Raw genomic sequence first — 12,155 nt, 5'->3', positions numbered from 1 at the left:
TAGATATGGTTCAAGCAATTTAAATTGCATTTAAACTTATTTTGCTTAATGCACTTAAGCATAGTGCATTTCAACACAGACAGATCCGTAGAGAATAAAATAAAATAAATCAAAACAAGCAAAGAAAAAAAAGTACATCAAAATGACTTTTTTTTCCAGATCATGATGTATCACTTTGCATCGAAGGATGCTTACAAACATTACACTCTGTCAACTTGCTAGAACTTTTACCGCGCACATTTTCTACAGAGGCATTACAAAAGCGGCAGTAGTATCATCGACAGAGCATGTATACCCACAGTATAGAAGCAGCACTAGGTTTCTCTCAGATCTTCTTAGTAAAATTTCTCCAGACCCAGCCTCTTTTATCTTTAATGGATCCCTTCTTCATCAGCACAGATGCATTGAGAATGTATGCTGCCAAAACAAGGCACATGGGAGGCATTTAAAGCAGATTTTCTGAAAGGGAAAAGAACAAAGCGCATGTCAGGTTCCATTTTGATTTGCATGACAAATCCACTGTGCAGTGTTCTGGTGGGTCGGGCTAAGCTTGCCTGCCACACACTGCATTAGTTACTTTAGTTTGAAAGCTTTTGACAGTCCACCCTGTTCATTGTTATAAGGATCATTTTGTTGGGGGCAGGGGTGGCTTTTATTTGTATATTTAGGTGAAAGGAGTGTTAGTTGAGGAAATGAAAAAGATCATTTCAAACTCTTTCTCACAGCTTGTGAAAACAGCTTGTCAGACCATCATCAACAGTTTAAATCTCATTATTACTCTGTGTGCATGTGTTTTTGGCACGGAAATACCGAGTCCCAAAACTAAACCTTTGGGATTTTGGTGCACACCATTCTTCCTTTCGTTGAGTCCCACAGCACTAGGTCATGCAGAGTTGTTTGTGCTTTGCCTGTATGCTCCCATCAGATGATATTGTGGCACTTTGAGAAGTGCTAAAAAAGGCATTAATGGCCCCAGAGGCATTTTTAGTCACATATTGTTACTCTTATGTGGGTAGGACATAACTTTCACATATGTCAAAGACCTGATGGTAAGATGTGTGATCTTGTCTCCGGATGACTGAATCTTTCTTGAGACACACTTCATGGTAGAGATTTCAGTTTGCCCTGGTGACATGTTTCTTACTTTTAGGAGCCGTATGTGTGTGCATCTGAATAGCGCTGACTCAACACACTTGTGTTGATTGGATTGTGGCCCATATTAGTAATTGAGCCAGGATCAGGAGTGCCTGGTTCCAAACCCATAGTAAGACTTTTATAGTGTACTATTCCTCATTTTAAAAAGACTTTGCCAAGTACAAAGCAAGCCTGTTGGCCCTATCGAGATTAAAATAATATACAGGGATCAAAATGCTATTTTAACTACTAGTAAATACAGGAATAAAAATCTTTGCCAGCATCAACCAGTAATTCAGAGACTATTCACTAGCATTTTTCTAATATTAACACTATTGAATGGTGAAGGTCTTAATTTAGGATTAGCAACCAAGTGGCAACAAATGTTGAGCCTCACAAAATGTTTTCAGGGTTCTTACAATGGTCAGTCAAATGGTTTCAAGAGATGATTCTATTGTTTTCATTTGTATCTCTGCTTCACTTCTATCATTGTATTTATAAGATCAAGGTTTTATGAACTGGGGAAACGGGGAGTCAAAAACAGAATTTGCATGAGGTTTCCAGGTAACAGTGGAGAATGGCTGCATTTTAAGCTTTGACTCCCACACTGAATGTTGGTCTGTTCTGATTTTCATGTTGCTAAGCGCACAGTAGCAGATATATATTCTACATTTAGATTTTTTTTTTACATTATAAAGCCAGGCTATCGTATGCATAGTATAAATAAACAATTGAGTATAGTCATTCTAATCATTTCTTTGTTTAGGATTTCAATTAATATATTAATACTAGATCATTTTCAGTGATGGTTTAAGTACAGTTCCATTGAAATTAATGGGTATTCACCAGGGATAATGTGGCCCAACATCTTTCAAGCACTTCACAAACATGAATGGATAAATTCTCATACCATCATTAGAAACAGGCATTATTGTCCCCAAATATGAAAAAGGGCTTAAGCATTAAGGGCCTGCTTAGTGAGGTGCTGAGGGGCTACAATTTCAGCTGAAGTCTGTAGGGGAGCATGCCTCTAAAAATTAGTCTGTAGGGTTATGTCTAAACAGTGGGGTTATTTCGGGATACCGGAGATATTTTTCGAAATAACTGGCGTGTTATTTCAGCATTCCTGTAACCCTCATTCCATGAGGGTTAAGGGATGTGTTGAAATAGCATGTTATTTCAAAATTTGGTGATGTGTAAATGCACCATATTTTGAAATAAGCTATTTTGAAATACAATCGAAATAAGATACGCAATTTGCATAGTGCTAAACCCCTAAAAAATGAGGAGTAACTTTAGTTTGGTTCAAACTAACGCATCCCGGCGCGCACTTCCTGGTTCAGATCAGCTGTTGAGCGGAGTAATACGCCGGCGAGATCATGCTTATGAAGCGCGGGATATTTAAATCCCCGCTTCATTAGCAATTTCGGTCACCTACATTTGCATCCCTAGCTCAAACTAGGGAACAAGTGTAGACGTACCCTAAGTGATTACCCAAAGCTACATTAGCAAAACCAGGATTAGAATTCAGTGATTTGCAGATGTCAATTTCATGATCAGATAACGCTTCTCCAAAACACATTTCTGTTGCACTATTTTTTTAAAGGGTGTCAATTTTCTGTGCCTACCTGTCACTTAGAGGGACAAGTTTTGTCTGACTCTCTTTTCTTGCTAAGGACATATTTTTACCATTAAAATTACTAATACAGGGGGAGGGACTAAAACAAAGTTGTAAAAGACTTAAAAAACTAAAGACCAGGAACTAAAGAACATCACAAACCTCATCACCTTTTGCTCCAACTGCAATATGCATTTCTTCGATCTATCCTTGTCTAACATAAACATGTAGCAACAACAAATATACGGGTTGGGGGAATCAACAAAACCAAGACACTCCATGGCACGCACTTCTCCCCTAGAGAGAAGATAAGAAACCAAATACATGGCAGATGCCTTCTCCCATGGTGTCCCTCACTCTTGGGAGAAGCTCCCTGTAAACATCTACAAAACTAATTAATTATCCTCCTTCGAATCCCTCCTTAAAACTCTCCTTTCCCAAGATGCCTAGCAAAACCATGACAACAGAGAGAGCTGATGGAATAATGAGGCTACCACATCATGCTGATCAATGTTATTTCTTTGTTAGAAATAATTAAAAAAGGGAAAGAGAATAAGACAGAAAATTTCTTATTGCTTCTATATAAATCTATGGTCCATCCACATCTTGAATACTGCATACAGATGTGGTCACTTCATCTCAAAAAAGATATATTGGCATTGGAAAAGTTTCAGAAAAGAGCAACAAAAATGATAAGGGGGTTGGAATGGGTACCATATAAAGAGAGATTAAAAAGACTGGGACTTTTCAGTTTAGAAAAGAGGAGACTAAGAGGGGACATGATAGAGGTCTGTAAAATCATGATTGGCGTGGAGAACATGGATAAGGAAAAGTTATTTACTTGTTCCCATAACATAAGAAGTAGGGGGTCACCAAATGAAATGAATTGGTAGCAGGTTTAAAACAAATAAAGAAAGTTTTTCTTCATGCAGCGTACAGACTACCTGTGGAAATCCTTGCTAGAGGATATTATAAAGATCAGGACTTCAATGGCATTCAAAAAAGAACTAGATATATTCACGGAGGTTAGGTTCATCAATACTTATTAGCCAGAATGGGTAGGAATGCTGTCCCTAGCCTCTATTTGTCAGGGGCTGAAAATGACTGAAAGGAGAGGGTTCATTTGATGATTATATGTTCTGTTCATTCCCTCTGGGGCACCTTGCATTGGCCACTGTTGGACGACAGGATACTAAGCTAGATGGACATTTGGTCTGACCCAGTATGGCCATTCATATGTTCTCCTCATTGGCCTGTATCCACCTAATCTCTTTTGTCTGTCAGATTATAAAATCTTTGGAGCAGGGACTTTTTGTTCTGTGTTTGTAGAGCACCTGGCACAACAGGGTCTTGGTCCATTACTGGGGCTCAAAGTTGCTACCATAATGTGAATAAATAGTAATAACAACAATTAATACATTACTGGAAAGTGCAAAGATACTATGCTACTGAGAGGGATAAAATAACTTATCTATAGGTCCGGCCTTATGGCAAGGCGAGCAAGACACTGAGCCCAAGTTCAAGGGGATGTGGCTGGAGCTGGCGCTGGACAAGCGGGTCACCTGCATCACCATGGGCTGCCATTTTGTTATACCCACCAATGACCCAGGGCACAAATTAGTCCCCACTTACAGCCCTTTATGCCACTCCAGTGAAATAAAAGCAGCAGATGGTTCCCTGCCCAGACCTGGCAGAGCATGGATGCCAGTCACCTGTGCTGCTCTGAGCATCAAGGCATCAGGGGAGTGCCAAGAGTGGGGCGATTTGAAGGACAGTTGAGATACAGACAGAGCACCTACAATTAGGGAAGCACACAGGTGGCATTAGATGTAATATGAAGCTCAGAATCTGTCTCCTAACATTTACATTTTTTGTGTGCTTGATCCTTCTGTTGACACCAAGGATGCCGGTTCGCTCTCAAGGATGCCAAAAGCAACATGCTTTGGGACTGGGCTTAATGCCCTCTGACGCAATAACGGGCACACACAAGGAGTCTGATCACCCTGACTGCACGTATTTAAAACAGCTGGGAGACTGCAGTTTAAATTCTCACTCATCGGTAGATAAGTTCCTTATTTTGGATTCGTTTTAAGGGAGTTGTTCTTGTTTTTGTTTTAAAGCATCTTGCTCATTATGCTGAGGAGCAGAGATTAGTCAGAGACATGGGCCCTTTTTCCACCACTGTCACTGACTCACTGAACTGCCTTGAGGAAATCAGCTTATCTCTAGGTGCCTCAGATTCTGTATCTGTAAAAGGTGGGTAAAAATGTTCCCTCTCTAAATCCTCCCTGCTTTAGAAATCATTTTCACCTGTGGATGAAAAACTCGATGGGCTAAATGGTAGCTGCCCAATATCTGCTCTAAGTAAGGGGCAGAAGATACCCACATTGCCACAAGAACAGACCAGAGACTGAACTGTGACTCAGAAAGTCACAAATCCTCTGCAGAACTTTATCCCATTTTGTGGAGCTGTTTATGACTTCCTGTTTACCCAGCCAGCAACAGTGGCTGGAAAGTATGTGGGTAGCAGGGAAATTCATCCAGGAATTCTCCAACTTGTTGCCTTTCTCTGCTTGTTTCCCACCCACTTGCTTTCATAGAGCAGAGCTATTCAACTTTGGAAGCCCCGGAGGCCGCAATGATACTCACAGCACATGCCTAGGGCCGCAACTTAAGTGTGGTTGCGTATACAAATACATCCAAATATACAGGCAGTCCCCGGGTTACATGGATCCGACTTACATCGGATCCCTACTTGCAAACGGGGTGAGGCAACCCCGCACTAGCTGCTTCCCCCCAGCAGACCAGGGAGACGCGAAGCTAGCGCCTCCCCCCCCCCCCGCAGCAGACCAGGGAGACGCGAAGCTAGCACCCCCCCCCCCAGCAGACCAGGGAGACGCGGAGCTGCTTTTCTCAGCAGACACCTCAGCTTGAGAATAAAGGACTGAGGGAAGTGAGGTGTGGGAGAATAAAACTGAGCTCTGGAGAAATGTTTGGCTAGAGTTTCTCCTACAATATGTACCAGTTCCGACTTACATACAAATTCAACTTAAGAACAAACCTACAGTCCCTATCTTGTACGTAACCCGGGGACTGCCTGTATATGCAAATAGCTTCTTTCACACTGATGGACATGAGTACTAAGATTAAGACAAGAATACACGACACACAGGCCCCATTTAAGTCTGCTGATATTAATAAAATGCAATATTTACCTGATTTCCACCCATATGACAGCACTTTTAATGAACAATGACAGTTCAGGAATGCAACTACAAGCAGTCCCCGACTTACGCGGATCCGACTTATGTCGGATCCGCACTTACAAACGGGGCTTTTCTCGCCCCGGAGCTCGCGGGCGGCGGGACCGCCCAGAGCGCAGCAATCTCGCCACCGCATCCTCCGGGGTGAGAAAAGCTACTCCGGGTCTCCCTGGTGTGCTGGGGGGGACTCCCCCCCAGCACAGCAGGGAGACAGGAGCAAAGCCACAGAGGCAGGGGACCCCGCCGCCTGTGCGGCTTTGCTCGGGTCTCCCTGGTCTGCTGGGGGGGACTCCCCCAGCACAGCAGGGAGACAGGAGCAAAGCCGCAGAGGCGGCGGGATCTCTGCGCCTCCGCGGCTTTGCTCGGGTATCCCTGGTCTGCTGGGGGGGGAGGGGGCGCAGCTAGTGCGCCCCCCCCCCCCAGCAGACCAGGCTTTTGTTGCAGGACGCCTGGGGTAGAGCAGCTGGGGTGCTGCCGGTTGGTCCTGCGGGGACCTACCCGGCAGTGCCCCAGCTGTTCTGTCCCAGGAGTCCAGATTCAGCCGCTGTTGAAACTGATCAGCGGCTGACTCCAGGAAGCCGGGGGCAGAGCAACTCTGCCTAGGGCTTCCTGTAGTCAGCCGCTGATCAGTTTCAGCAGCGGCTGAATCTGGAACCAGTTCCGACTTACATACAAATTCAACTTAAGAACAAACGTATAGTCCCTATTTTGTACGTAACCCGGGGACTGTCTGTGCTAAAACGCATATCAACAGAAGACCATTGTATTGACTACTTTTTTGTTTTGGCTCCCAGATGTAAGCCGCATGTTGAGCCCCGTGTAAACAAATGGGCCATGGGCCACGTGTTGAGTAGTCCTGTCATAGACGATGTCCTTTCTGCAGCTGGAATTATGATCTGAGATTCAGGGCTAAACAAAGGAATAAGAATACATATACTGGGTCAGATCAATGTTTCATCTGGCCCAGAATCCTGTCTTCTGACTGTGGCTGGTACTAGACACTTCAGAAAGAATGAATCAAATAGGGCAATTATTGAGTGATCTCTCCCCTGCTACTCAGTCCCAGCTTCTGTCAATCGGAGGCTTAGGTACACCCAAAGCATGTGGTCAAATCCCTGACCATCTTGGCAAACAGCCATTGATTGATTTATCCTCCATGAATGTATCTAATTGTTTTTAATCCAGTGATAGTTTTGGCCTTTACAAAATCCATTGGCAATGAGTTCCACAGGTTGACTGTGTGTTGAGAGAAGAAGTATATCTTTTTGTTTGTTTTAAACTTGTTGTCTGTTAATTTCATTGGGTGAACCCTAGTTTTTGTGTTATGGGAAGAGGTAAATAACATTTCCATATTCATTTTCTCCAAACCATTCATGATTTTATAAATCTCTGTCAGATCCCCCCTTAGTTGTCTCTTCCAGACTAATCAGTACTGTTCATTTGTAATGGGACTCTCATGAATCAGTTCCATATATCTATTCATTTTTGTTGTCTATGTATAGACAACAAACTTTGCCAGTTCTAATATATCTTTTTTTTTAAAGATGAGGCAACCAGAACAACATTCAGGGAGTGGGCGGACTATGGATTTAAGTAGTGACATGATATGATGATTAAAGGAAGTGTTTTACTCCCGCAAACAGCTGAGTAAAGGCTGTGACAATCTAGCCCTCTATGAGTACTAAATATTATTTAAAATTCCATTCATGATTTTTTAAAATCAATCTTAATCTTTTTAAAGGTTCCTGAATTCCAAGGCATCACTCATTTTAGAACCACAGTTCCCTATAGACCCATTCACATTAAAGGAAGAAATCACACAGCATTTTAAGTTCCCTGCATGAATAATTTCTCTCTCTCATTCTAGGTCTTTGTTATCCCTTGATAGTACCCCAACTTTTGGCTTTGATAAATCAGCTAGAACTGTTCAAAAAAGTTCAAAATGTCAACAATTTTTTATGGGAGTGTTGCCTACGGAACAAACAATGTGAGACCATCTCTTGAACTAATCTAATTTAAATTGTTTCAGTGTAAATATAATTTGAGAGAATGAAGGCCTGATTCTGCAAGGAGCTCAGTTAGGTGTTATCCATACAGCAATGTTACTTCTAAATAACTAGTGTTATTTTGAAATAACTTGGTCCGCATTTACATAACAGGCACTTATTTTGAAATAATGTCAAAATACTGTCAAGCTGGAGGACTTCTTACTCCCTCTCTTGTAACCCTCATTGTATGAGGAGTAAGGGTAGTTAGAGGAAGAGTGCATTACTTCAAAATAAGTAATGTGTAGATGCTCCCAATTTCAAAATAAACAATTTTGAAATAAGCTACGCAACTGACGTAGTTCAATTTGCGTACCTTATTTTGAGTTAAGCTCTGCTGTGTAGACGTACCCTTTGGCTGTGTCTACATTGGCACCCTTTTCTGGAAAAGGGATGCTAATGAGACACTTCGGAATCGCAAATGCCGCGGGGGATTTAAATATCCCCCGCGGCATTTGCATGAACATGGCTGCCGCTTTTTTCCGGCTCGGGGCTTTGCCGGAGAAAAGCGCCAGTCTAGACGGGATCTTTCGGAAAATAAAGCCTTTTCCGGAAGATCCCTTATTCCTGATTTTAAGAGGAATAAGGGATCTTCCGGAAAAGGCTTTATTTTCCGAAAGATCCCGTCTAGACTGGCACTTTTCTCCGGCAAAGCCCCGAGCCGGAAAAAAGCGGCAGCCATGTTCATGCAAATGCCACGGGGGATATTTAAATCCCCCGCGGCATTTGCGATTCCGAAGTGTCTCATTAGCATCCCTTTTCCGGAAAAGGGTGCCAATGTAGACACAGCCTTAGTGTTCAAAAAGCAGAAGCTTCAGAGGGATAGCCAAGTTAGTCTGTAACTGGAAAAATTTTAAAAACAACTAATAGTCTAGCAGCACCTTAAAGACTAACTAAACATAGAATCATAGAAGACTAGTACTGGAAGGGACCTCAAGAGGTCATTGAGTCCAGCCCTCTGCCCTCATGGCAGGACTCATACCGTTTAGACCATCCCTGATAGATGTCTATCTAATCTGCTTTTAAATATCTCCAGAGATAGAGATTTCCCAATCTCCCTAGGCAATTTATTCCAGTGTTTAACCACTCTGACAGTTAGGAAGTTTTTCTTAATGTCCAACCTAAACCTCACTTGCTACAGTTTAGCCTATTGCTTCTTGTCCTATCATCAGAGGCCAAGCAGAACAATTTTTCTCCCGTCTTCTTGTGACACCCTTTTAGATACCTGAAAACCAATATCTTGTCCTTTCTCAGTCTTCTCCTTTCCAAACTAAACAAGTCCAATTCTTTCAGTCTTCCTTCAAAGGTCATGCTCATTAGACCTTTAATCATTCTTGTTGTTCTTCTTTGGACCTTCTCTAATTTCTCCACATCTTTCCTGAAATGTGGTGCCCAGGACTGGACACAATACTCCAACTGAGGCCTAATTAGCGCAGAGTAGAGTGGAAGAATGACTTCTTGCGTCTTGCTCACAACATTCCTGTTAATGAATCTCAGAATTATGTTTGCTTTTTTTGCAACAGAGTCACACTGTTGGCTCATATTTAGCTTGTGGTCCACTATGACTCCTAGATCCCTTTCTGCAGTACTCCTTCCAAGACATTCACTCCCCATTCTGTATGCGAGAAATGGATTGTTCCTTCCTAAGTGAAGTACTTTGCATTTGTCTTTATTAATCTTCTCACTGATACCAACATGTAGACCAGGGGTCTCCAACCTTTTTAAGCACACACTTTTTGAATTTAAGTGCAATTAGGGTTGCCAGATGGTTGAAACAAAAATACGGCCCCCTCCCCCCAAAAAAACCACTGTTGAAGGGGGGAAAAAAGCAGGGGGACTGGATCAAAGTTGTTGAGCCAAAAAAAAAAAAAAAAAAAAAGGACTCCAAGGACTTATTAAGCAAAATAAATAAATAAATAAATAAATAAATAAAACAGCATGTCCCCTTTAGGAGTGAGTGCAGGGATAGGAACAGGGGAGCCATTGAGCACTAAGACCCAGGGGGAGTGTTGCTTCCCCTAGGTCTTTTGGCCAGCAGCCATTTTGTGCCGGCAGCCTTGGGCGCTGGGGTCAGGGGGTGTTGGGGGCCAGAGGAGGTTCGGTGGGGAGGATGGGCACTGAGTGTTTGTAGGGTTGCCAGGTGCCTGGCATTTTCGCCTCCTGGCTGGGGAAAAATTCAGAAAATACCGGACATCTCAGGTGTCCGGTATTCTCTGAATTTTTTTACCAACAGAAGGCGAAAATACCGGACTGTCCGGGTGAATACCGGACACCTGGCAACCCTAAGTGCAATGTAAGATCTACCTCAAGCCCAAATACCCTGGCCCCTGCTCTGAGGCCCTGCCCCTGCTTACTCCGTCCTCCCTCCCCCATTCTCCCTCCCTTTCACCAGGCAGGGGCAGAGGGTTGGGGCACAGGCTCTGGTTTTGGGCTAAGGGATTTGGAGCATGAGGGGGCTCTGAGCTCAGCCTGGGTAGGGAGTTGAGGTACAGGAGGGGGTTCAGGGTGCAGGCTCCGTAAGGGAGTTTGGGTCGGGGGGGGGGGGGCTCAGGGCTAGGGCAGGGACTTGGAGAGTGGAGGAGGGTACATGACTGAGCAGGGGTTTGGAGCTGGCTCCAGCTGGGCACTGCTTACCTCAGGTGGCTCCTGGGTGGAGGTGCAGTGGGGCTAAGGCAGGCTCACCCCTGTCTTGGCCCCGCACCACTCTCAAAAGCAGCCAGCAAACTTCCTCCATCCCTAGGCCTGTTATCCCTCTCTCCCCATTCTGTGGAAATAGAATACAGGGTGGAAGAGGGGGCACCCTGACATCAGTACCCCTCCTCTCCCTTCCCTGCTCTGTATCGCAAACAGGAGGCTTCCCAGGGGGTATCTCCAAGGCAAAGGGCTGGAGGTGCACCGCAATGGTGGGAGGGGCAGCTGAAGTGCTGTGCTTGATAGCCTCTTGGCCAAACCAGTCAAGATCACCTGTTAGAGGCTTCAAGATCTACTGGTTGGTGACCACTGATGTAGATAGTATCATGAGCTTTAAGGTGCTGCTAGACCAGGGCTATTCAACTTAGGAAGCTCAGAGGGCCACGATGATACTCACAGCACAATGTCAAGGGCTGCAACTTAAGTGTGGTTGCGTATACATGCAACTGTATATGCAAATAGATTATTTTACACTGAGGGGGCATGAATACAAAGATTAAGGCAAGACTACACAACACAGAGGCCCCATTTAAGTCAGTTCTGCGAATATTAATAAAATGCAATATTCCACCCATATGACAGTGCAGGAATTTAACTAGGAAAACGCATCTCAACAGAAGACCATCCTATGGACTCCTTTTTTGTTTTGGCTCCCACTTCTGGGCCACGCGTGGAGCCCCAGATAAACCCAAAGTGCACCACGTGTGGAGTAGCCCTGTGCTAGACTATTCGTTGTTTCTAAAGTTTTTCCAAAAAGCAGGAGCCAGGCCTGACCGAACTAAGGTTACACTTTTTAAAAAGCTCTTTCTTTTTTTTTTTAAATGAGGAGTTCTTTCTATGTGTCTTCTCGGTTGTTGTTTCTTTAAGCCTAAACGAGTCACACTTTCCAGATTTTCCGGGCAGCTGCAAACGTGCGGTACGTTCGGAGCCAAAGCTGAAAGTCTCCCTAGGGCAGGCATGTCCAAAGTCCGGCCCGCGGGCCAATTGCGGCCCGTGTTCCGGTTTAATACGGCCCCACAGGTAATTTGGCAATATCTATCTTTTATGGCCCCCAACGAATCCATATGTATTGAGATGAATACATTGTAAAATCTCCGTTAATGTCAGTTGGTCTAAATCAGTTATAAATATATTTGGACACAACATATATACTTGGTGTTATGTTCCTGTTCATATTTTTTGAACTTAAAAGTTGACAGACAACCTTTATTACCAATAATATGTAATGTACTTTACAATGTTCCTGACATATATTTCAGCTTCCTGGATTTTTTTTTCATCTGGCCTTCAGATATGAAAGGCAGAGTGATTTAACACCTGTTTAGATTTGTCATCCATGTGAGGAAATGAAAAGTATGCCGTTTGCAATAAACTTTGCATAAAATAGTTAATTTGCATTTAATT

Source organism: Pelodiscus sinensis, chromosome 20, assembly GCF_049634645.1.
Source record: "Pelodiscus sinensis isolate JC-2024 chromosome 20, ASM4963464v1, whole genome shotgun sequence".
In the NCBI taxonomy this organism is placed as follows: Eukaryota; Metazoa; Chordata; order Testudines; family Trionychidae; genus Pelodiscus; species Pelodiscus sinensis.
Note: the sequence above shows the minus strand (reverse complement) of the source record.